At 49.2% G+C, this 26,878-nt stretch overlaps 1 protein-coding gene across 1 annotated transcript in view; it reads left to right on the top strand.

Moving 5' to 3' along the window:
* Window positions 1–26,878, top strand: part of CTDP1 (CTD phosphatase subunit 1) — a 1,764,689-nt gene that overhangs the window by 325,352 nt on the left and 1,412,459 nt on the right. The gene's annotated exons all lie outside the window — the stretch shown is intronic.

Genomic DNA, 26,878 nt, shown 5'->3' with positions numbered 1-26,878 from the left:
GCCCAGCCAACGCCAGACTCGGTCGTCTCTGCGGCGGCGAAGAAGAAAGCGGCGGGGTCAGGAGCCTCGACGTCGAATTCCCCGCCGGACGGCGAGGAAAAGAAGTTGGACGCCATGGGGCGGCGGGTCATTTCGTCGGCGGTGACGACGATCAAAGCGGCCAATGCCCTGGCGATCGTGGCACGTTACGACAGGGAGCTCTGGTTTAAGCTGGCCTCCATATTGGACTTCCTGCCGGACGACAAGAGGTCCGAGGCCCTGGAAATACTGCAAGAGGGCGAGGTGGCGTCGGACCACGCCATAATTGTGGCAACCGATATTGCCCATACCGGGTTCCGCCAGCTGGGCAACGGTGTTTGCCTACGACGACTGGGTTGGCTCCGGCGACCGACTTCCGTCAGGACGTCCAGACCAGGGTGTTGGACATGCCGTTCGACGGCAGAAACTTGTTCGGGAAGGCGGTGGACGAATCCCTCCAAGCCATAAAAACGGACACAGAGACGGCCCACGCCCTAGGAGCCCTTCAGCAATGACGGCCCTTTCGGAGACAGGGTGCCTCCAAGGGATCCAGCGGTGGCTCGTCCTACTGCCAGGCGGAACGCTCCTCGTCTCAGGCAGCCTACAGGGGTCGCGGTAAGCAGGGAGCGCCTCGCCGCCGTCGGCAAGGTGGCCAGGGCGGCAAGGCCACCTCCTCCAAGCAGGACTGAACCGGCCGTGGTCTCAGGCCCCCACCGAAGCACCCCGGTGCTAGGCCGGCGGGCGAATTTCGTCGGCGTGTGGAAGTCCATCTCCACCGACCGTTGGGTGCTGGATACCCTGGCAAGAGGACACTCTATCGAATTCCTGAAGTGCCCTCACGTTCCACCTGTGGCCAGGAAGGAAAATCACGGCCCGCAACTGCTGTTGGAAGTACGGGCGATTCTCAGGAAAGGCGCCATCGAGCTTGTCCCGAAGAGGCTCCGGGGCTCCGGGGTGTACTCAAGGTACTTCCTCGTCAGGAAGAAGACGGGCGGCTGGCGCCCCATCCTGGACTTTCGTCGTTTGAACAAATACATCAGATCACAAAGGTTCAGGATGGTCACCCTCCAGCACGTACTGGGACAGCTGGAGGAAGGCGACTTTCTATCGTCGTTGGACCTGGAGGATGCATACTTCCACGTTCCCATCCTCAAGTCACCGAAAGTTCCTCAGGTTCGTTGTCCAGGGACGCCACTACCAATTCAGAGCACTGCCGTTCGGATTGAAGTCGGCCCCCAGGGTCTTTACCAAGTGCCTAGCACCAGTGGGAAATTCCACGTCTGCAGGGGATTCATGTCTATCCCTACCTGGATGACTGGCTCATACGCTCAAGGACGAGGGAACTCGCCGTCGAACACACTGCGAGGACCGTCCAGCTACTCACAGACCAGGGATTCGCCATAAACTACCCAAAGTCCCACCTGGTGCCGTCTCAGGTGGCCCTGTTTCTGTGAGCAAAGCTCGATACAGTGAGGCGCCTGGCGGCCCCGTCGGAAGAACGGACGAAGACCATTCTAGGCAAAGTGCAGCGCCTGCTAGCCACTGACGTGGCCAGGGTGAGGTCCATCAAGTCCCTCCTGGGGATGATGTCCTCTTGCATTTACCTGGTGCGCTTCTGCAGACTACGGATGCGCCCTCATCAGGAATTTCTCGACGCCCGTTGGATGCAGGCGACGGGCACCTTCGAAGACGGGGTCCCCCTCAACGAGGTGTTCCGGCGGGCGATTAAGTGGTGGGGCGTTTGAGCGCTCCTCACGGCGGGCAAGGACTTTCAGATGCCGGCGTACCAGGAGACGGTGACGACGGACGCCTCCCTGAAAGACTGGGGCGCCCACACCGGAGATCTCCACGCAAGAGGCCTCTGGCTCCCGGAGGAGAGGCTCCTGCACATCAACATTCTGGAACTCCGAGCCGTGTTCTGGGCTCTCAAATCGTTCCTCCCATCGCTCAAGGGCAAGGTGGTGCGGATCTTCAGGGACAACACCACGGCAATGTTTTACATACGGAAGCAGGGAGGCACCAGATCCCCAGCCCTATCCAAGGAGGCACAGGATCTGTGGCACTGGGCGGTCGCCCAGGGGGATGTTCCTGGTTCCCTTCCACCTGGCAGGAGAAAGCAACACCATCGCCGACTCGCTCAGCAGGGAGCTGCGCGCGTGTCACGAGTGGGAACTGTGCCAGGATCAGGTGGATCAACTGTTCCGACGATGGGGCAAACCCCAAATCGACCTGTTCGCAACAGCGACGAACTCGAAGTGCAAGAGGTTCGCCAGCAGGTTTCCCCAGCCGAGAAGCATGGGCGATGCGTTCTCGTTCCCCTGGGACGGCCTATACCTGTATGCGTTCCCTCCGTTGCCGTTGCTGCTTCGACTCATCAGCCAGCTCAAGAGGTCCCGGTGCAGGATGATCCTCGTCGCCCCGGCGTGGCCGAGGCAGATCTGGTTCCCGGACCTTCTGGACTTGTCAACGTCCCCTCCCATCAAGCTGTCGGCGGACGCGGACCTTCTCCAGAGAAGGAGGCGCCAGCTTCCACCACGACCCGACGTCGCTGAACCTGCAGGCTTGGCTCCTGCAGCGCTAGAGTTTGGAGGCTACGATATACCGGCCGATTGCAGAGAGGTTCTTGCAAAGGCCAGGGCGTCCTCGACTCTCAAATGCTACGGTCATAAGTGGAAGAGGTTCTCTATCTGGTGCCGAGCACAGAAGATCAACCTCCTACGGATTACGGCCCTTCAAGTGCTGCCGTACCTGCTATCGCTGGCAAAGGGTGGGCTAGCCCATACCTCCATTAAGATTCATCTGGCGGCGATCTCCAGATATACCAGAACCACAGGACGGACGTCCCTGTGGTCCCATCGACTGGTAAAAGAGTTTATGAAAGGACTGTTCCGGTCGTTCCCGCCGGTGAAGGCCCCGGCGCGGGAACTTAACGTGGTGCTGACCAGGCTCATGGGGCCCCCATTCGAGCCGATGCACTCCGCACCGATGAAGTTTGTGTCGTGGAAGACTGCATTCCTGGTGGCCATTACCTCCGCACGACGAGTGGGAGAGATCCAGGCCCTATCCTGCAAAGCACCGTACTTGACTTTCCATGCCTCGGGTGGTGCTTAGGACGCACCCCTCCTTTATGCTCAAGGTGCCGTCGTACTTCCATCTTAACAAGCCCTTGGTGTTACCTGTTTTCTTCCCGTCTCCTTCGTCGTCGGCCAAGAGGACTTTGCACTCGCTGGATGTGGCTAGAGCGCTGAAGTTCTACGTGGACCGCACGAAGAGTTTCCGGAGGACATCACAGCTGTTCGTGAACTTTGGACCTGTGAATGAAGGGAAGGCTCTCTCGAAGTCTTCTATTTCCAGATGGCTCTCTGGCTGCATCATGCACTGCCACCGGTTGGCTAACCGACCGCTGCCAGGCCGTCCGAGAGCCCATTCGACCAGAGCGATCGCTGCTACTACGGCGTTCTTATCTGGTGTGCCCCTGCTGGACATCTGCAGGGCTGCGACGTGGAGGTCGACGCACACCTTCACGAGATTCTACTGCGTTGATCGGGATTCCAGGGAGGAGTCCAGGGTCGGCCAAGCAGTGCTGCGCAACCTGTTCGCTTAAGGTGAGCCTGGTGAGGAGGTAAGAGATGCTTAATGTTGAGTTTAATGTTGCTTAATGTTGAGCCTTTTGCCACCCCCCGTGGTTGTGCATGTGTGTACTGCTGTTTATTCTTATATTCATGAGCATGTGAATCCATGCCAGACCCCATGCTGGAGAAGGAACAAGTTACTTACCTGTGACTGTTGTTCTCCAGCATGGGTCTGGCATGGATTCACATGCGAACCCTCCCGCCTACCCCTCTGCGGCTCTTCACTTGGTCATACTGCCTCTTCACGTGCTACCAAATCTGAAGATGGCTGCCAGAGGCGGGGCTTAGGTAGAGGGCAGTCATTGGCTGTGGTCAGTATGACGCAGAGATCAGTGATTGGTTACTACTACGAAAGACAGATCAGAAACGAAACTGATTTTTTCTTTACCGAGGATTCCCAGCCTGACGACGGGGAATATTCATGAGCATGTGAATCCATGCAAGACCCATGCTGGAGAACAACAGTTACAGGTAAGTAACTTGTTCCTAACATGTGATTTAACATTCTAGGCAAGCCTGCTTTTGTGACGAAGTCAGAGGGGAGCACAATACACCACTCATTACTGCATCGTCCAGCTCCGTTCGGCACCCCTGTGGAGACCAGGTGAGCGTAACAGCTCCATAGACTTTGTTTCAAATTGACTTTGGCTGTCCTGACTCCCTGCAGACTCTGCTAACCCATTGACCTCGATTCTTGCTGTCCCTTATGGGTGATCCATTGGTTTTGAACTAATATTGCTGTGAAAGGTTTTTATCTAGACTTCCTTGGGAGATTTAAAAGTGCTCACATGCTTTTAGAAACTGTTAACCTTTTTCCTTCTCTTTTTATCAACCTCAGAATTTAACGAAGTACACAAGTGACCTATAAATGCCAATACTGTCCTAGTTAGTGAAGTCACCTCAGGGTGTAGGAAGTGTGTATGAAGCTTCTCTAAAGAGTATCTACTTGCTTTTCCTTGATTCTGAGAAAGTATTTTGAAGTATATTGTTATTGTTGCACATTGCCCTTTTTAAAGAATGCTTATTTAAAACTGACCATTAAATAATCATTTTACTGGAAAACCTTAAGTGTATGCTTGTATTTGTGGATTTAGATGCTACAACTTTACAGCTCACATTTACCCCTCTTGAGATAAGTCTGTCTGCTCAGTCACACTAACAACTTGTGAAGTACAGACCTATATCAATAGTTGGGTTACCGAATACCAAGAGGACAAGACTGGTGTAGTCTCCCACAGGGTTACTGCATCAATTCTTGCCTAACACTGCCCCAGAGGTAAGGTAAGTGGGTTGTGAGCGTCTAATCTCTGCCGAATCCCCACCCTTGTACATGACATGTTGAATGAATATGGTGCCTCTGTCAATCATGCCATAACTTGCCGTTTTGATGCTGACTTTTATGTCTAATTTCATAAATACCCACACCAGCATGTCCAGCCGCCACCAGCGACCCTGATTTGAGGAAAGAAGTCAGCGGTCCTCATGAAGTCTCTGAAGCACTCTTATTTAAAGAGCCACAGGCCGGACCAGGTGAACTATACTCGGTGCAGCGCTTGAAGGAGGAAGCATGAACACTGCATAAGCCCGAGCTCTAAACTGGATTTGAATGTAGTGTCACCAATGGAGGCATGCCTAAAGGGGCTTATAAAAACCTGCAACATCAACACCCACCCCAGGGGGAAAGAGCAGCCATAAATTGGTTCTTAGGGTCAGGTGAGGTGCCAGACCTAAGTAAGTGGGTGGGGCTAGGAAGTGGAAGGGGTGGAGCATAAAAGGGCAGCCCAAGGAAATCGAAGTGAGCGGTGCCCAGTGAGGATAGGAGGTGGACCGAAAGACGAGGTGACCGAAAGACATTAGATCGGAGTGTGGAGGAGATTGTGGTGGAGATTGTTGCAGGGGAGGTGTTGGTAGTGAGAGAGTTATAACAGTGAGTGTGTGGCTGTGGGTCAGAGGGTTTGATGAGTGGGAGGGGAGAGTGAGGAAACCTCAGAGGGGGAAGAGTGGGAGGAGCGAGAGTCGGGGGAGAAGGGCAAGATTGGAGCGAATCGTAGGAACATGTACAACAGAGAAAGGAAAGGGAGGCGAGAGGGGAGATAGAAAAATAAATAAAAACAAAAACACTCCGAAATAGGTGCATATGGGTGCATATGGTTACAGAGTTAGGCCCTCGCAATACCAAGTTCTTAGTAGGGATTACCGATCACTAGTTACTATTCTGGGGATTAGGGATGCTTGGTGTCTGGAGGTGGGACCCCACAGGAAGACTAGAGAGGAACAACCACCTGTGTGCCCCAATTCACATTTAATTAGATACAAGTCTGAACACTTTATCTTCAATACAAACCCTTGAGCCACACTTTGGAGGAGTCTGAGAATTGGTAAGGCCCTCTGTGACAGGGAGCCACAAATGGTTTCTGAAGACCAGACTTTAAATGTTAGTTTCTTTTTACCTGTTCCTCACAGAACACTGACAGAGCACATTGTAGAAGATGTTCACCTTTTGAAATGGTGGCGATTATAAGCCTTCTAAGTGCTTTCCCGGTTTACTGCAAGTGGTTCACCAGAAGGCACAACAGAGTTACAACACGTATCTGGATTAGAGTGGTCAGTGTTATATGCCAATTGTGAATATTGCAAACGTTTTATAGTATGCGACAAGCCATGAAGTTATTTGTGCAGTGGTGTATGCCCATCAAATAAAGGGTCATTTCGAGTGACTAGTGAGGTGGTATGAACCACCTTGGAGTCTTTCTGTAATATGTAGTGGCGTTTGCCTTTTGAATGTGTATCAGATGTTTATTATTATTAATGGGTAAAGTATTCTGAGGTACTTTCAGCATATTCTACGGGCGCATGCTATTAGTAGTCCTAAGGATGTCTATGGTTAAGTTGGCATCACATGTAATGTATGCCAAGTAAGAGTACACCCCATGTGACAGGGTTATCGTGTGCAGGCAGGAGATGGTAGTCTATGCCAGGTAATTGTATGTGGATGTGGTATATGTATAATTGCAAGTGAAAAAAGTAAAGAGCACAAATGCGTTACATTTTCATTTTGTGTCTTTAGGTGCAGTCTTGTGGTACGATGTGGAGGATGGGTCTAGAGATCTTACTGGTTGCCACCTTACTGTTGGTGGTTGAGAGCATTTGACTATTGTCAGAAACCTGAAGTTGTCTCACCTGTTAGTCCCCAGGGATCTGTCATCCAGGTGGCCAGGACACTGCCTTCGCTTTTGGATCCAGTTCCAGGAGGTGGACCAGTGCGGAAGGATCAACTGAATGGGGGGTCTTCGGGGAGTGGGACACCGGACAGTGAGACACGGTATCCCCTTCCCTGTAACACCTTTTCCCCATCCTACAAGGTAGGATACTTAGGAACTGAACCCACCTCCCTTCCCTGACATGAATACTTTCTCATAGACAGCTCACTGTGTGCGAAAACAGACTAACACCAGAGCTGTATACTTGATGGGTCCCAATACAATGGTCGGGCAAGGACAGGCAATTACTGATCATTGCACACACCTGACTTCCATCACACTTCTCCACACGGATAAAAGGTGGTGCACGAAAGCACATGAGGAAACAGCAGTTCCACGATGGCAGTTTAATACGAGGAGAAAGACAGCAAGACCAGAAAGGGTTGCAAGCAACAAAGTGCTCTTGACTTTTTCAGACCGTTACTTTTGTGAACTTGGAAAATTAGAAATGTAAGACCTGGAACTAAAGCTGAAGAAACCTGCATTGTGTGTCAGAGGTATCCGGGGCTCTCCCGTGTCGATAACCAAGGCGGGGAGTAGTGTTTTATCGCTGTGGTACTGTCCTTGGCTCTTACAACAAAGCAGCGCCAGTAAAGACAGCACAGGTGGCGAGTCGGAGGGACTGATCCCAGACCAGCCTGTGTTAACACCAAGGTTGCAAGCGGCAACAATGTATGAAGCACTCTAAAGAGAACAGCGTGTGAAATGTATGTGATGAGCGGCACATATATAATTAAAAAACAGAGGAGTCACTAAACATTGGAGACCGAGAAAGATACCGCAGACAGTGGTCCGGCGCTGCGCGGGTGCTCAGTCGAAGGTCTCGGTTGGGTATCCAACTGGTTGGCAACTGTAAAGGGAATTTTGAGATCGAAGTGGTCCTGCAACGGGTCAAGCTAAACCCTGTGCCCATTTGAACAGTGAGTCACCTGAGAGAGAATATTCTCTGAATATTGTAAGAAGTGGGATCTGCCCCGGAAGAGGGGGATCCACAATAACAATTGTGATATAAAAGGGATCTGAGCCCGGCTGAGGGGAATCCAGTGTGAATCACCGGAATTAAATAGTGTAAATGGAAAGTAACTTTTTTTTTTTTTGTTTTGGTACATCGGGCCCTCTTTGTCAAGAGACTTTAAAGTAAAGCGACTTAGGCACAGAAGCCCTGATGCTTTAATGGAACTCTATCCTGGTGCCGGAGAAGCCAAAGTGTGCTTTGCTCGAGTGAACCGCCTTGTCCTATGTGGAAAACGTGGGTAAGGGAGACCAACGGCCTGAACATCCTGACCTATAATTTTGTGAGCACTTCTTTCTTTTTTATGAACATTACCGCATGCTATTTGTATTTAGTGGTAAGGATTGGCAATAGTTTTCTTTTAGTAAAGGCCCTTTTATTTTGATGAGACTCCACTAGGACTGCATTATTACTTGATGGTCGTTGCTTGCTCCCATCTGTACATTTAGGATTAGATTGGCTTTTATCACACCCTTGTTAAAGTTCAATAAACACCCTTGAACTGTGGTTACCTGTGTCTCTTACTGTTGACAGCATGCCTTCCTTGCACTGTTCTATTTGCTCATGGTCACTTATGTGGATGGCATTGCTTGCAGTGCTCCTACTTGCAGACTCTCATCCTTGCCCCAAGGAGCACCCTGGTATGGTCTGTATGTGTGAGTGGTGTGTCTTTTAGTTTGTCCAATATCTGCTTTCTTCCACCCTGTCTGTATGTTTCGACAGTGTGGTATGTCATGTGGGAATTATGTCTCTATCCCTGGTGTTCCACCAGACAGAGTTGGTGAATGTGGCCTAGGTGGTGCGTCCTTTCTTCTGATATGTACTTTACTTAAGATGTAACTGTATTAAGTAACTTATGAGCAGACGTGGCTGCGGCTCCTGCGATCGTGTTTTACAGAAGGGGGGTGGGGGAAATATCGAGGCAGACTTTTTGAGCAGACCGTTTCACATGTAGAACAAATGGGAGTTGGAACAATCCATAGCAAAAAAGACATTCAGCTGCTGGGGGTCTCCCTCTGACCTTTTTTTTTTTTTTGTAACTTGCAGCAATCATCTGTCCAAGTTATGCTTTGAGGCTGGCAATGGGCTTCCTACCTGGTTTGGTCTTTCAAGAGACTTTCTGCCTTTTTGTCCTTCAAAGCCCTACTCAAGTTGAACCGCATCCAGACATCTTCCAAGATTCCAATGTGTTCTGATTCTGTCGGGTGTGGTTCTCCTATGTGCTTATTCTTCGATCAGAAGGCCCTCTTCACTGGCACAGGTGGAAGTGGAAGGTGCTTCACTCTTCCATACCATTGCTGAACTAGAAAGCATTCTGCCTGAAAAGCTAGCCTAAAAAACAAGTTTATGGGCGTCGTATGTGCCTGTGGAAAGCCGCCCCATGTCTCCAGCTAGGAAAGAATCAACCAAGAAAGAGAATCAAAGTTTTTTAAAAAAAACTTTTATTGGTTTTATCACAATACAACAATTATCATTATTGCACCATCTAAGTGTCAGTCCAGAAAAAGTAGACACCCCTCAATCATAAGGCAATGTACTTTGTTGGCCGAAGACCAACCGCCTCATGTGTTTAGTATTAGAAATATATATCCATAAGCTTGACTGAAGTGCGGCCATTTTAAGGTGACTGAAATCGCCATTTTGTTTTCTCTAACGTTTGCTTTTTGCCTTCTGTTAAAACTGCTTTGCTGAAATATTATTCTGCTCCACTAGTGCATAACGCAAGGCCGCGAGAGACATGTTGGAAAAATAACGCCGCAACCCAGACAGAAATGCCCGGTCTCCTCCCTCACATATCCTTGGAAGTAAGCAGCAAGGCATTCTGATCTGCACACAGGTGCCAGCTAGTCTCGGAAACACAGTAGAAATGCTAGAAGCAAACATTAAATGACTTGAATTATGCTCTCCTTTGCGCCCCCCCCTTTCCTGAGCCTTGGAGAGCAAGTTGACCCCCAGTACAGGAATAGAAACTAGAAGATAGCAAGGCCTGGAATGTGTCTCCCCTGCACGCAGCTTGCTTGCAAACACAGAAGCATTGTGTTCTTTTAAACAAAGACTTGTGTCTGTAGGCTCGCAAAATTGCAAACTGTTGCTAAATGAATGTTTGAAGTTGTCCTACTCGTCACCATTTTCAATCATCGTGCCCAATTCTAACGAAATGTATTAGGAGCGGTATTGGATGTCACTATTGATTGTAAGATGCTTGCTTTGTATATATGTAACTGTTGTACGATTCTCTCTTGCGTCCCCTGTGGTCTGGAAACACACGTCGCGGGGCGTGGGACCCCCAGTTGGCCAACTGAGACTATTTGCTTTGCAATAAACCCTAGCTTTTGGGACTACAACCTCGTGTCTGGCGTATCAGTTTGTGTGTGGTGATTGTGCCTTGTTTCCATACGTGAGGGTCCCTCAGGGGCCCCTTCATAAGAATCTTGCATATCCCCCACCGCCCCCTCCCCGCCAAACTTTCTGAAGACCACAGTTCCTCAGCAATTCCTCCTGTTCCGGGTGGCCCTATGGGCTGCCAGCCCCATCGGAGGCGGAAGCTGGTTCTATTGGATGAAATGGTGTCACCGTGAGCGCCACCCATTGTTGCAGATCCTCACTGATGCCCAATCTCTGTTCTCTTTGCACATTTTCCCATGCGCCCGTTTCTGCTGCTGTCCACTTGAGGAGGTCCTCCCACCACAATGTTGCACTGGGGACTCTAGGAGATGTCCACTCCATAGCGATGCATCTTTTTTGCTAAAATATACATCAGGTCTTTGAGCCTGTTCAGGATTTTTTTTTTTTGCTTTTTCTGTATCTACCTAGGATGCACGATCCAGGTGACTGTACGTCCAAAGTGATATCTGCAACGGCCGCTTTTGCTGCGATCTGAGTCCAGAAAAATTGTATGGTCTGGCATCCCCAGAACATGTGGGTCATCCCCACGCAGGGTTTGTTGCATTTGAGGCACTCTTTTGTTCCTGCTCCTTTGAATTTGGTGATAACTTCAGTTGTAAGGTACGCTCTGTTGGTGATATAAAACTGTATAAGCTGCAGCAGGGCATTCCTGGACACTTTTTTATGGTGATGAGTTATTGTTTCCCATTCCTTGTCCTCTAAGTGCCGGCTCAGCTCCCGTTCCCATTTATCTTTGCTCTTGAGGTCTTGCTTGGTTGCGCTGTCTAACAATGATTTGTAGAGTATCGAGGTTTCGTGTCCGCTATCAGCAGCATTTAACATGTTTTTGATTGTATCTTATCCAGTTTTGAGGTTCTCTACCTTGGGCCATCTGTTTGCGAGCTTCCTTGTGACCGCTCCATGGAGTAGGAACTGTCCCACTGGTAGTCACCAGGTCTCGTGTAGCTCTGTGAGCGTTAGAATGCCCAGGTCGGTTGCTAGGTCACCAAGGGAGGCGACCCCACAGGGTTCCCACATGTTCCTTATCTCTTTCATGCCCCTTGGTCTGTTCGCCATGATTGCGGCAATCAGTATTTGAGGTGAATATGGGTCGGTTGTCCTCAGGACTTTGCAGGCTCTTTTCCAAATCTGGATTCCTAGCTTCATTAGGTAAGTTTTGTGTTGATTTACTCCGTCTGGGGTCCAGAATAGGTCTCTGAGTAGCATGTGGGGGATGGCTGGTTTTAGGAGGCGGGTGTGTTGTCAGTTGTGGATTCGTCCGCCATCCATTGAATTACATGCCTCAGTTGGCTTGCTAGGTAGTATAATTTGAATTTGGGGATTTTTAGGCTTCCTCTGTCGTAGGGTCTTTGCAGCACCTCCAGCGCCACTCTGTCGCCCTCCTTCCCACACAAATCGTCTGCATAGTTTAAGTCTTTGAAAAACTGCTGGGGAATGTTGTATGGAACGTTGGTGAAGAAGTGTAGGAGGCGGGGCTACGCCGCCATCTTAAGGAGCCCCGCTCTTCTTGCGGCTGAGCGGGTGTCTGCCCCAGAAGTCCATTGACTTTTCTAGGTTGTCTTTGGCTAGCGCTGTGTTGAGGGAGTGCTCAGTCTTGGGGTCACGGTGGATGGTTATTGTCATGATCCCTGCTTCCAAGGGGTCAGGACTTGCCCCACGACCTTGGAAGCAGGCCCATAACTCTGATCCCAGGAACCAGCCAGTCCCTATTGGGACCTTTTGGACCTTGTCCTGGCGCCAGTGGCGCCAGGCTCATGAAGGTGACTGGTCCCGGCACAGGAAGCGCCGGGCTCATATTAGATAAGAGTGCTTGGTGGACCTACCTGTAGCAGACCATGCTACTTACTTACCAGCTTGCTGCTCTCCTGATCCTTCTCTGCCTGGGACTACTTTTTCTGTCTGGGTGGAGCAGGAGCCACTCCCTGGAAGCAGAACACAGGAACTCTTCTAGAAATCTGGAACTCTTTTTCTTACCTGGGTGAGGCCGTGGAAGAAGACGCCTAAGCACTACAGAAGGCTATTTAAACCACACCCGATTGGTTTCACGTGCTTCGCGTTATTCTGCAACTGCAGCAGGACGCTCACCGTGTCAGCTCCAGGAAACCTCCAGCTCCAGATCCTGTGAACACGAAATCACCTGCTGGGATCCAACCTTCAGTCTTCAGTCTTCAGCAGCTCCTGCAAAACAAAGGCACAGGTTAGGCTAAAGCAAAGGCAGCACATCTACTTACCTAATCCAACGGCAGCATCCAAGGCGCCTTTTTCAGTCTTTCTCTTCCGGCATCCGACATCTGCAAAGAGAAAGAACATCGGTCAGTAGTATTTAACTACAAAGTCTGCTTACCTGTGTTACGCCCGTTCCAACTCAGCTCGCGCTGCATTCCGGCACCTGCAAGACAAGATACATCGGTTAGTAACGCTTAGTTACAAGACTGCTTACCTGTGTTACGTTCGCTTCCAATCTGTTCGCGCTGCACCTCGGCACCTGCAAAGACAAAAGACATTACGGTGCATTCTACAGCGCTAGTGCAGTCTTTCTACTTACGTGCCATTAGAAGGATAATCTTCACCGCCACAGCATCTGAAAAGGAAAAGACATAGACTTTAAAGACTTAAGACTTTTGAAAGAGAAGAGAACAATCTAAAAGGAACTTAAATACTTACAAGGCACGCTTGTGCAATAATGGCGTCTTCGCTCTCAGCTAACCCTCTGCTATCAAGAGGCAGAGCTCGCATCCAGTGAAGCAACTGGACCCAGCGCCCCTGCACAAGACGCAGGATGGAGAGCCCGGCATTTACCTATCGAAGGTAAGCGCAATTATCGACCCAGTTCCACGGGGAAAGAAAGGGCGAGATGGGCTAGGAACTTTCCCAACCTTCCAATCACTAATACCTTGGTTTACCCTTGCAGACATCTCACTCTTCAGCTTAAACTTTCGGTGAGAAGGGGGCCCTGTCCGGGAGCAAAACGAACCCTGCGCCTAACACTGAAGACGGTATCCCCACCAGATCAAGGCCTGCGCCTCCGAGGGAACCAGGTGAGCGTTAGTTATCCCAAGATATTTGAAGGAGGTGGTCTCCCATCTAAAGGCTATGACTGGGAGCCTTTCTTTGCTGGCTTTGCTTAGTGAAGCAAGGGGGAAGAGGCAAGACTTGTCGTGGTTAATTTATATCCCTGTGTATCTGCTAAACCCATCCAGCGTCTCCAGTATATATGGCAATATGTGTTCTGGGTTGTTCAAATAGAGGAGTGTGTCGTCTGCATACATAGAGACCAAATGGGTCTCTCCGTCTATTATGATGCCCCCATCCCCGTATTCCTGCCTTAGGTATGCTGCTACAGGTTCTATTGCAATAATATATAGCATAGGGGAGATCGGGCACCCCTGTCGTATTCCCCTATAGAGGCGCCATTTCTCCGCGTATTTACTGTTAGTGCGCGCCGTGGGATCTGTGTATGAGTTTAGTCCACTTTAGGAAGGCCGGTCCCATTCCCATCTTGGCCAAGGTGGCATGTAGCCACTTCCATCGGACTGAATCGAATGCCTTGGTGGCGTCGAGTGACGTCACTGCGCATTTTCCGGGCTTGCCATTGGTGCTATATATGACATGATGTAGTTTGCGTAGATTTTCTGTGATGGTTCGCCCGGGTATGTACCCATTCTGGTCTTGGTGGATTAGTAGTGGGACTGCTCTACGCAGCCTTCTCGCTAATAACGCTTTCAGGATCTTATCAGCATTGAGCATAGATAGGGGCCTGTACGAGCCACACTCTCCGCTGTCCTTGCTCGGTTTCAGTATGGGGATAATGACGGCTTCCCTCATGGTATCTGGGAGGGTGCCTATCTCGTATGCCTCGTCGAACATTTGGGTGAGGAGTGGGGCCATCGTTTCCTCAAACGTTTTGTAGAACTCTCCTGGGAGCCCGTCTGTGCCTGGGATCTTGCCGGATGGTAGGGTTCTAATGGTCATGACCTCCTCAGGGGTGATGGGCTCATCTAAGGCCTCAGCTAATTGTGCGTCTAATTTGGGTAGCTTGATGATGTCTAAGACATCCTCTATTTCAGTGTCTGAAGGCGGCGGGGGTCCGGTGTACAGAGCTTGGTAAAATCCAGAGAACGCTAGGTTTATTTCAGCCTGCGTGCCAATGTGCCATCCGATTTACGGACTTGGCAAATGGGCGTCCTGGGGGCTTCCCTCTTGTAGAGCCAAGCCAAGAGCTTCCCTGGCTTACCCCCAAGGGCATGACTATGTTCAGTGTGTTTTGTGTCGCTAAATTCCCCTAGTTTTTCCCCAGTGCCCCAAACAGGTTTGTTTAAGCTCTATTATTCTTGGAATGTGGGTGGGGTCTGCAGGGTCCTTAGCTTCTAGTGCTTTTAGCTCCTCTTCGTCGTGTGTTAGTGTGGTGAGTATGGACCTCTGGGCTCCTCCTGTTGCCTCGATCATCTCCCCCCTCATGACCACTTTATACTCCTCCCATGCCCTGCTAATGTGTTGCACGCTTTTCCTATTTAGTTGCCAGTAGTCTAGAGTGCTTTTTTTTATCTGTTCGGAGAAGGCCTCATTTAGCAGGGCTTCGGATCTGAGCCTCCAGGTGGGGCCTGGGGGTCTGAGTGCAAACACTGTCCACGCGGTCACCAGTGTGGAGTGGTCCGACAATACTATGGCAAGATATTGTGTGTCGCCGAACATGGCAAGTTGTTCCTCACTTACGTGTATGTAATCTATTTTAGTGTGAACAGCGTGTTGGGCGGAGTAGTAAGAATACTCCCGCTTCTCTGGGTGGTGTTCTCTCCATAGGTCTCTAAGTGCATATTGTTGTCAGTGCGTTCAGTATTTAGGCGGGTGGGGCCGGGCGGGCATGCTTGTCATCAGATCTGTCAATGAGGGGGTTCGGAGTGCAGTTGTGGTCCCCCTCCACCCCCCATATCAAGGTGCAGTCCCTGAATGGGCTCAGTCGTTTATAGAGGGAGCGGAAGAAGACTGTGGCGTTGTGATTGGGTGCGTAGGTGCTGACCAGGCACAGTTCCTTTCTCTCAATGTTGCCATGCACCAGGGCCATTCTGCCTTCGTCTGTTTTTGAGTGGATCAGTTTCATGGGGATGGACAGGGCTATCCAGATCAGGACTCCTCTCGCATAAGTGGAGTATGTGGATTCTATCAGTGTCCCTCTCCAGATTTTGGCGAGTGCAACTAGCTTTTGTGCATTCAGGTGAGTTTCCTGCAGAAGGGCAATTCCGATCTTACTGCGCTTTTATAAATGCTTGGATTCGGCGCTGCTTGACATAGCTATTCATTCCCCTGACGTTCCATGTCAAGATTCAGATTTTGTCCGCCATGGGTTTTGCGTGGTCAACCTTGTGTGGGTGGAGCTCCTGGTGCGTTCTCTCTTGATTCTAGCAGCTTCCGGTACACCGAGTGGTCTTGGTTTAATTAAGTAAAGTTCCCAACCTTCAATACCAACTCCCTGGTTCCCTCCCCCCTCAAACTTTAAACTTCCCTGTAACATAACATGTCCAGCGGGGTCCCCCCGTTCTGACTACCCCGTTTCCGCTCCATTTGACCACTTGGTGGTCTCTTGGTGCCCTACGGGTGGGTTTGATGTACCCTAATTTCTTCTTGGGGCAAAAGACGACGCTTTGGCCGCTGTCGTGTGGATTGCGGTCCCTGTTCAGTATGGCTCGCATTAGGATCTAACTTGCTGTTCCTGGATGCGTGTTTAGTTTCCGTGTTGGTTCCTTCCCAAATGTGCGTGTTCGTTTTGGTTTTAAAAAGTCGCTCAGTTTGCTGATTGCCGTGGCTTGCATTCTCTGGTTTCGAGGTCTGGGAACTGCTTCCTGTCCATCCATTCTGGGACTTCCGCAGGGGTGTCAAACGGATGCGCCTTGTTGTTTTTTTTTAATTTCTTTTATTGATTTTATGCAAACAAAACAGCAAAATCCAAACAAGCAGCATAATCATAACAGTTCCATTACACATCAAGCTGTCTTAATCACTGCTCCCACTACCCCTCCCTCCCCCCGTGAGCCTATTTGTCACTTTCATTCAATGTTTGGCACTTGTGGCCGGGTTTCGTTCACTTCGGAGTCTGTTGGATCTGATATTACTCCAAACAATTCTGCTATTAGCGTTTTCCAAGCCAATAGGGGGCCCGCCTCCCCTTCATCAGCCCGGCTACTCGCTTCTTGCCATGCCACCGTTTCAGCCTCCTCCCATTTCTGCAAGTCCTTCCACCAAACATCCACCTTGGGTTTGTGGAATTTCTTCCCGCCCATGGCGATCCTACGTTTCGCCAGCACATACGCCAGATTTCCCAGTTTGTCAATATGCCTGAGTGGCCTAGGAAACCCGCCCAACAAGCAGGCCCAGGCCGTGTCTGTGACAAGAGGGACCCCTTTATCAGCCAGTTTCTGCGCCACTTCTCTCCAAAAACACCTGATGATCGGGCACGACCAAAACATGTCATGTGAACGTTCTCCAGGTTACATTTAGGACACACTTGTATTCCAGCCTTTCGAAACTTAGATATCCTCAAAGGGGTCATGTATGCCCTATGCGTTACATACAGCTGTATTTGTTTTAATCTGGCATTCCTAGACACTTTTTTGTGGTAGCCCAGGGCACGCTCCCACACCCCATCCTCCATCGGGGCCCCCACTTCCGCCTGCCAGTCCAGCCTCAGATGTGTCAAATCTTTCCCCGCCTTAGCCATCACCCTCTCATACAGTCTCGAGATCTCATGACCTCCTTCGGATATGTCGTATATTGCTCCCAAAACTGCATCTGGTTCTTCTATCAAAACTGTCTCTGGCCAGGTGTTCTTAATCATCCGTACCAACCTAATGTACGTGACATATTGGCCCGTGTGTAGCCCGCCTCTTCGCTGAGTTCTATGAATTCCTTAATGGATCCCTCTTGCCAAACATAGCCTAGCGTTGCCAGCCCCACCGATTCCCAGTAGGTCCTAACAATCACCCTCAACTTATTATCCCCTCCTGCCAAAGCAACCAGCGGTACCTGCGGGAGGCACGGGCATGGGACTTCCATCAAACGACAAGCCCTACGCCAAACTTTCCATCCAAGCCTCAACATCGCAGGATGCCCCTTCATTTCGGTATCAGACAGCCAAATCATTTCTTTCAAATAAAATGGGGCGCAGTCCTGTCCAAGCACCCTGTGCTCAGGGGTCACTTCATCAGAAAGCCACTTAGTTACATATTGTAACTGTCCCGCTAAATAATAAACCTCAAAATGAGGCAGTCTGATACCTCCTTTTTCATAAAAGTTCTGCAATTTCCAAAACGCCACTCTGTTTCGGGTACCGTGCCACAGGAAATCCCTACACATGCTGTTCAATTTACTAAAAAACCTCTTGGGTATTATGTATGGGATATTACTAAAGTAATGCAGGAGTCTGGGCAGAACTACCATCTTAAGCATAGCCCCCCAACCCATGATCGCCAAGGGCAATCTTGCCCAGAACTGCATGCTGTTCCTAATTTTCTTCTTCCACCATGTGATATACATCTACGCCCAAGTAACGAAAAGAGCTAGTTGCCCATGGTACCTGTAGCACCGGTAGTCTATCTACAGGGGTCCTCTTATAGCTACCCAGCGGGAATATGACACTTTTGGGGGTTCACCGATATGCCCGACAACTCTGCATACCTTTCCATCACCTCGTATGTATAAGAGATTTTCTTCTGGGTATTGCAAGTACAGCAACAAATCATCTGCGTACAAGGATATCAAGTGTCGTTCCCCTACTACCTCAATGCCTATCGCATCATACTGTGCCCTAAGGCATATCGCCAGAGGTTCCAGGGCTAAGATGTAAAGCATCGGAAACCAGAGGCACCCTTGTCTGGTGCCTCTACCGGTTGCCATCTCGCGGATATCACCGCTCCAGTTCGGACCCTGGCAAGCGGCTCACTGTACAACATTTTAGCCCATCTGATATAGCCTGGCCCCATACCATACCCTTCCAAAGCAGCCAATAGCCACGACCACTTGACCGAATCAAAAGCTTTAACTGCGTCTAGAGACACTATCGCCATCTCACCCTCGTTCTTACTACCCCATTCGACCACGCGATGGAGTCGCCTATGGTTGTGTGTTATGTTCCTGTTCGGGACATAACCCGTTTGATCAGGATGTATGAGTCTACCAATAACTTTCTGCAGTCGATTTGCTAGGACAGCCGTGGGAATCTTGCTGTCCTGATTTAGCATTGACAAAGGCCTGTAGGAACCACATCTATGCTCCGGCTTATTGGGCTTGGGCAGCGGTATTATAATCGCCTCTATGAGTGACTCAGGCAACCGTCCTATCTCAAACGCTTCATTAAGCATGTCCAGCATTGTGGGGAGGATTTCCTCTCTATATACTTTATAGAATTCGCTGGGGAACCCATCTGCTCCCGGGGTCTTGCAGGTAGGCAACTGCTTCACAACCTCCTCTAACTCCTCCAATGTGATTGGCTCATCTAACTCCTCCCTCTCCTCTTTACTTACCTTGGGCAGCCCTATGTCTTCTAGCGTCTCGATTATCCTGCGTTGGTCACCCATCTCATCATCTCCGTACAGCACTCTGTAATATTCCACACATTCGTTGTTAACCCCCTCTTGCGTGGCCACTTCCTCCCCGTCCTCCCTAATAATGGTCCTAATCGGAGGCCTAGGGGTCTCGCTTTTGTGTAGCCAGGCCAAAAGGCAGCCTGTCTTGTCTCCCCCCGCGTGCTGCCTCAACATATTGCCTATAATTGAGATTGCAGAGTCTTTCCCAGTGCCCTGCACATTGTTGCTCTAGTTGGAGTACCAGCTCCGTGTCTACGTCACCGCTCTTCAATGCTGTTTCTAGCTCGGTTTCCGTCCTCTGCAGGTCAGCCAAGACCCCACCCTGTAACCCTCTTGACTTAGCAATGGCCGCCCCCCGCATCACCACCTTAAAAGCTTCCCATAATGTGCCCGCGGAATCAACACTCCCAGTGTTCTCCTCAAAGAAGTTAGTAATCTCTTCCCTTATATCTTCTCTAAAGACTGGATCTTTAAGCGCCTCTGCTCGGAGGCGCCATGTAGGGATCCTCGCCCTCGGGGGGCAATATTGCCATCTGAGGATCAGGGGCGAGTGATCTGAGAGGACCCTAGCCTTATATTCGATTTGAGTAATCTCAGACATCACATCTGCTGTAGCAAAGACGTAATCGAGCCTAGTGTGCAGTTGATGCGGGGCTGAATAGTGCGAGTATTGCCTTTCAGTGGGATGTTTCATCCTCCATGCATCTGTAAAGCCAAAATCAGTTAGCAGTGTCTGCAACGCTCTCGCCGCTGGGCCAGGCTTACCCACCTTGCCATCTGATCTGTCCACCACAGGATCCAACACACAGTTAAAGTCCCCGCCCCAGATCACTGTGCTTCCTATACACGTACTAAGATTGGTACACAGGGCTCTGAAATATGCTGCTGTTTTGATTGGGGGCATACGTGTTTACTATGCATACCTCCCTGCTCTCCACCAGCCCTCGCAATATCGCCATCCTTCTATCAGTTTCAACTACCTCTTGTATCGATTTGAACTGGACATGCGGTGCCACCCAAATTAACACACCCCGGGCGTATGCAGAGTATGGCGAACCCACTACAGTCCCTCTCCACTTCCTCTTAACCAAGTCCAACTTCTCTCGCGTTAAGTACGTCTCCTGTAGTAGTGCGATATCTATCTTCTGCCTTTTCAGATACATCATGATCTTGTTTCTTTTCAGATAACTGTTAAGGCCCCTGACGTTCCACGTTATTATCCTGAGGTCCCCCATAGGTCGTTAATAAGCACCCTCTCGATCCTCCGTCAATTTCGCCCCTTCTTGCACCACAAGTACAACATGCTGATTCCTTCAAATAGGCTCAAATCAAAACTTAAACTCCCCAAATCCACACACACACACTCAACTTCCCATCCCCCCACCTTTCTCCCACCCACCCACCCCTCCCCCAACAATACCCTCCCCAACCGTTGCCCAGCTCCATTCCTGGATCTCAGGCACCCCCACATCTAGCCCTGCCTAGCACAAGCTTCTACTCAGCGCTCAGTAGGGTAAAGCCGCCCTAATGGCCGCTGAAACTAATAATCTATTGGGGTAGGTTGTCCACGTTTTGTTGCTCCTTTCAAAAAAGAAAACGTTACGCATACAGATGCCATACAGTTACCAATTACAGTTACACTCACTATTTTCCAGTCCAAGTCGAGCACCGTGCTCAGATTGTGTTCAAAGTTCAGTCAGTTACAGTTTCTTTGTACACTCAGGGTCCTCATCCCGCTCACTCTCACAATGTCCGTATTTACAAAATCTTCATTCGGTATGATCCTGCCGATCACTATCCGCTTCTTGTTCCAGGCAGCCTTGCAGGTCCAGCCATGTGACAACATCCTCCGGGGTATCAAAAAATAGCGCTTTGTTCTTATGCAGCACTTTCAGTCGTGCCGGATACAGCAGCATATATTTTACTCACGGCGACATAACTGTACCTCTGCCTTTGCACCAGTATCGTATAGTCAGGGTATGCTGTGATGTTGGTGGATGCTCTCTCTATCGTGCCGCCCTTACGAAAGTATTCGAGGATCTTCTCTCTGTCCCTGTAATTCAGAATCCTCGCAATGATCGGTCTTGGCGGGGCCCACGGCCGGGGTTTCCTCATTAGGGCGCGGTGCGCCCTCTTAACCGTCAATCCCTGCGAAAGATTCCCTGCTCCGATCCCTTGCAGGATCATGTTTTCCACATAGTTTGTGGGGTCTTGGCCTTCTTCCCCCTCCGGAAGGCCAACCATGCGAATGTTGTTCCTCCTCGCCCTTCCTTCCGCCTCTTCCACACGATTTTGCTCTTAACTAAATCTGAATGCCAACAGTAATACATTAATGTCAACAGCACCCTAGCAATTGAAGTCACCTGTGGGTGTAGGTGTCTGCTGTATGCTATCCCAAATGGGTATTTACTGATTCTGAACTTAAGAGTGTATAATTCTGAAGTAAATTTGTGTATTTTTTTTTTTTTATAGTGCTCCCTTCTGAAGAAGGCTTATATAAACTGACTGGTAAATAAATTAATAATTGTTTTATCAAGAAACCCTGTGTGTAAGTGCCTGCTTGATTACTTGTCACTGTGAACCTTTGTGTAACTCCCCTACAGCTCACATTGACCCCTCTTGAGATAAGCCTGGCTACTCGTCCACACTACCAACCTGTGTAGTACAGTCTTATACCAAAGGTTGAGTTACTACTGCCAGAAGGTCAGGGTTGTTGCAGTGCACCCTAAGGGCACTGCATACAATCTTGCCTAACAGACACCATCTCATTATCTGAATTTAAATCAGTTACAGTAGTGTTCAATTTACATGCGAGTTTGTATGTTCGGGATCCGCACCATGGATGGTTTCTTTCATGGCATGCTCCCGAAGCCTCTGAATTGCCTCTCTTAATGTGTACCATTTCTTCTCCTCGCTAGGCCAGTTCGAGTAATCTGATACTTAAGATTACACCCTTGAGCAATTAACTGTAATAATGACACTTGCAGTTGATTTCCATCCTCATCATGAGGTGGCCCTGCTCGTAATACGTCTTGAACATGTGTTTCTTGTGACAATGGCAGAAATCTGGAGGCATCTGTCGCATCCACCAGAAGACCCGCCGCACCTCCGTTGAATAATCTGACCATCCATGCTAACAGAGGCTCACCAGCCTTCTGTTTCAATCGACTCTAATTATCTCCCCAACCGCCTGCTGAGCATAATCCTCTAAGGTGGTCAAATCCACTACCCCACCTCTGGAATTATTCGGATTTGGCCCTGCTCGCATGTGCATGACTGGTTTAACAGTCACCACCTTCCATCCATGTTCTGGTTTGGTCGGCACATCGCCCTCCGACCCACTCGCTGAACTAGTACTGTCAAACACATCTCTGTCCATTGGTCCGGATCCCAATCAACCCCTACATAGGCAATCACTGTTGCCCCTTGCAGGTGTTCACCCTCCCTCTTCGTTTTCGATATTTATATCTGGGGACTCAAAGCAGCTCGCTCGGCTACTGCCTCATATTTATCCGCCGTATGATGCAACTTAATTCGGAGCTGCTGAATTAACCCAATCTGCTTCTCGGCAGCCAGCTCTTTCTCCAATCTTAGGATATTCGCTGTAATTCCATTCTGTTGATGTACCCTTGTAAAGGCATGCAATAAAATACACCCTTGTCTATCTAAGGCAGAGCACTCTTTTTCCCTTTTCTGTGGGTTCCAATTTATCATATGGACTCTTTGTCCACCCTGGGCCTGTCTCTGCCTGCGGAACATCCTTTTTTCCTAAATAGGGAACTCATGGGGTCAATGAATATCTCGCGTCCCTATCGTCAATACCTCAAATCACACCCACTTTCGTCCTATATACCAAAAAACGAAAATTGCCTTTCTGAGTACAAGCTTTAAATTCAGATTCATAAGGGTCCTTGGCATCAATGTCGGCACAAAGACCCTGCTCACAGTGTCACTATGACTCACAGTTGAAATAAAATGGGCTCTTTACAGGCAGTTTATTCACATTTGATAAGTACCCAGCTAAATACTGGAATTAAAGGAATTGGTTATACATACACACACAAACACCAATGATTATAACAGTCTACATCACTGTTAGTGTAGTTGCAGAAGACATCATCTCAGCCATGACAACACTACCCAGTCCCAAGGCAGAGAGATCACACGTGCTAACGGGGTCTGGAGCAGAGCGTCCTGCCTCTCAGCAAGACTTCATCACCCAGGGTTCCAACTCTATTTTACCATCAGGATACCTCTCTTACAGGGAAAAATCCCTGCCACCCTTAGGTTGCCAACTGTCCCCGGCCGATGGACAGCCAGCAAGCATGCAAGGCAAAGAGTGGCAAAATCCAGTCAGTAGTGGAAAAACCCAGTTAGTCTCCCGTACGCTCGTTCCCAGTACCCCTTATCAATGCACCTGCACATCTTCATCTCCCTTCTCAGCTTGTCCTTGAGCGAACAATACAACCATAGTGAGCTCATCTGTTCATAATGTAATTCTGCAACTCTTGCAGAATTCATGTTTGCCTTCTAACTAAGCTCACAAACGTGAACTCATTGCGGTTTTGGAAGTGAAAGTCCAAAATGGCTGCGCACCGGCACCATGTTTAGCTCATTTTTGCACACGCATTACAATGGCAGAAAATGCAAAGCACATGACTACAATAAAATACTAGCACAGCACCAGAAAATCTGTTACTGCGTAAATGTTTGTCAGATTTCGGAGACTTGTGAATCTGTTTGCTCAAGCACTTTGCATAGGCTGCCATCTAGTAGTTCCTGAGTGTTGAACTTTATTACTTTCAAAGTAAAAAGGGGCGGGGTATTCCTGTAACACTATCTCAACCCTACCTGTTCAGGTACCCATGATGCCAGGTGCGACGACATCCTCGGATCTTTCTCTGCCATCGGCTGGTTTTGTGAGTAGAGGCTGTGAGGGGTCAGAAGTAAGCATGTTTTTGGGCAGACCCCTTTATTATATGAAATGGGGTTTGAAAATGCATCTCTATCCCTGCATCTTAGAAAAGTAATGAAATTGTCAGAATATCCAAATTATAGAGTCTGTCCCTGTTGTGTCCCAAAAGCCTACTTTTGTCCCTAACACTAATAACGTAAATCAACTGTGCAAGGATGGTCTCTTTCTAAAGCAAAAATGTTCTTTGTGGTTCCAAGGTAACAGAAAAGTTCCCAGACTCCTGGGCAAAAAGTGGCACAAATAAAGAAATCTTCAAAATTGTAGGCCTCCAAGATTCGGGTCATAATCCTTTCCCCTAGATTCCTTAGTGTTCTCCTTTTTGAGGGCCCTCAGGCCTGTACTTGTACAAATGAAAATAGGGCATTCACAAGAATATATTTCTTATGCTTCTATTTATCCTATCAACATGGCACACTTTGACTAGTGTAGGGTTTGTTGCACTGTATTTTGTTCATTTATTTCGGGTGCGAGTCTCAGACCTGCAACACTCAATCCGGCTTGGTATACTCTTCTGCCAAGCCTTGGCCCTCTCATGGACTGCCCCTCTATGGGTGCGAGTCCTGACTCGTAACATTCACAGTTGCGTGGATTACTCTCCTGCCAACATAGGCTGTCCCTCTCTGGCTACAGGTCCCAGACTCACAATATTCGGTTTGGCTTTGTTTCTTATATGGCTCCCAGACTTGCAGTGTACAGATTGACTTTTGTTTCTTGTTTTCAAATGGGTGCATGATCTAGACTTGCACTCTGTTCCCAGACCCCTTTCTGCGGCCTCTGCCTTCGCCCCTTCGCTCTCCCGGACCTCCTGCACCACTCTGGTAACCGGCATTCCTGTTTGCATCCCACTGCAAGGTACCAGTGTTTCCTGAGCGGCTGCAGCTTCTCTGGAGGCTCTGGTCACGTTTGGGGCTTTGTTGCAGTCTGCAGTGGCTTTCCTGACATCTGCTTCTTCCTGGCACTTGCTAATTCGGGTGTTGCCTCAGGTTGTCCTCTGAGTTGTCTTTCGCCAAGTGCTTCGTAGATGTCACATGGTGTTTTCTAGTGCTGAAGGAAATAAAGAACCGTTACGGCAACATTCGCCAGACTTCCCGTTTCCATCAGCTGTGGAATATACCCTCTGTGCAGCAACACCGGATCAGATTTTGCGAACAAATAATCTACTTAATCTCAGATGCGACATATAATTCCAAAAACATCTCGGAGCTACAAAATAATAAAAATGCTACAGAGTAACCCCTGAGCCGAAAAATTAAATAAAGAAAATACACTACACATACTTTGTGGTGGAAAAGAACTGTTCGGTGCACAACGCCTTGTGCCTGAAGCGAAGTATGAACTTGTTTTGATACCTATTGTATAAAGCGTCCTGAAGACGGGTCTTGAAGACACACTGACAAAAAGATCAAGCCGATTCCTGTGTTTTTCTTTAACACCCAGAAACACAAATGTGTGATGCCCCATTTTAAAAACCTCCACATGGATTTGAATTGTCACTTGTGCTACTAACATCACAAAAAGACTGATTTAACATCTAAGACCTCGTATGTGTATAATGTATCCACATACATTAAGAAAAGAAAAAATCTGATGATTATTGTAAAGAGGCATATTGTGATGAGATACAAATGCTGTACATCAGGCTGTCACAAGGGGAACAGTTTGAAACTCGGTCCCTCGCAACTGCCCCCTTCGTCCTCAGTCAGGGCTGGCTCTGGATTCCTTTGTGGTAGGTCTTCCCCTCTTGACAGCTCCAGCGTACTGGCCTTGTCGCATCAGTTGAGTCTGATGGAAATTTTAGTTTCAATGGATTGCATTATGCCACAGATTACTTATTTTGATCTCCTCATCCAGCGTCTGCTTGGAAACTTGCGACAGTGGGTGCAGTTTGTCTCGGCGTCGCCCCTTGACTTCTACATGCCTTGACCACGCCACTCCTCGACACCTGACATGTCGTGGGAGGTACTTGCAGCCCAACACCTGCGTTCCCTCATTTACGTGCGCTCTTGGTGCTCTACGGAACACAATCATTTTGTGATTGAAAAGCATTGTATTTTTGATGCCAAAATGTCATGCCCAAAAACCCTCAGACTGCAGCTCAAATGTGTCCTTCATGGGCCCACATAACGTCTGTGGTGTCTTGGGGTGGAACACAATGTTGTTCAATCCGGCTCCTTCCAGGATATGAGCCTGAATGCGCTCGGAATGATCAGTGACATTGGGGCTTGGGCAGTCCCCTTCAAAATCTCTTGCTTGATCAGCCACAAAGTCCTCAGGCCCCGATACCGAGGTGCCTACACCTGAGGACCGGCATCGCAAGAAAGTTGAAAAAACAATCTTAATTTGTGCAGTGAATCCCACCATTTGCCATCCTCATCCTCCCAGAAGAAAGACGCGTTGATGAAATCACGACTCTTGATTCATTTGAGGGGCGCAATAAGTCATACTGGAGAAAGGGTGCTTTGTGGAAGGCATTTAATAGACAAATGCTTAAATTGTTTAGAAAGCCATAGTGGGTACAGCTGCAGCCTCAACGTGGCAGGTAGTTCTGGCACCAGTTGGGCCTTGAGGGTCCAGCACCAGGGTAGCCTGTCCCACGGTTGGGTCTTACGTCCTCGTGCTCGACTGTCGAAGCCGCCCACTGCGCTGATGACTCTTGAGGTGTCTGCGTCGAGAGGCCCTTTGGGGGGGAGAAGGGGTGGGGAGGAGTTCCTTCTGCAATGGATTGGAGTTTCTGACCAGAGTTAAGGCCAGAGTTCTTTGAGTCTGAGGACCCTTTTTGATGAACAAGTGGACCCTATGGCTTTTGGAATAGAGCCGATGGGAGGAGAAGGAGATGGAGGTCCTTTAGAGGTCAGGCTGATATCCTGGCCTTGGCCGAAGGGCTGCACGAGGCAAGTGGGCTCGACAACTTACCTGACCTCAACATACAGCAAGCGGCTTCCTACACACATTCAAATGATCAATATAGGAAAACAGTAGTCACAGTGGTGCTGGCTCTG

Source organism: Ambystoma mexicanum, chromosome 5q, assembly GCF_040938575.1.
Source record: "Ambystoma mexicanum isolate Mex_15411 chromosome 5q, UKY_AmexF1_1, whole genome shotgun sequence".
Lineage (NCBI taxonomy): Eukaryota > Metazoa > Chordata > Amphibia > Caudata > Ambystomatidae > Ambystoma > Ambystoma mexicanum.
Note: the sequence above shows the minus strand (reverse complement) of the source record. Positions and strands in the feature narration are given on the sequence as shown.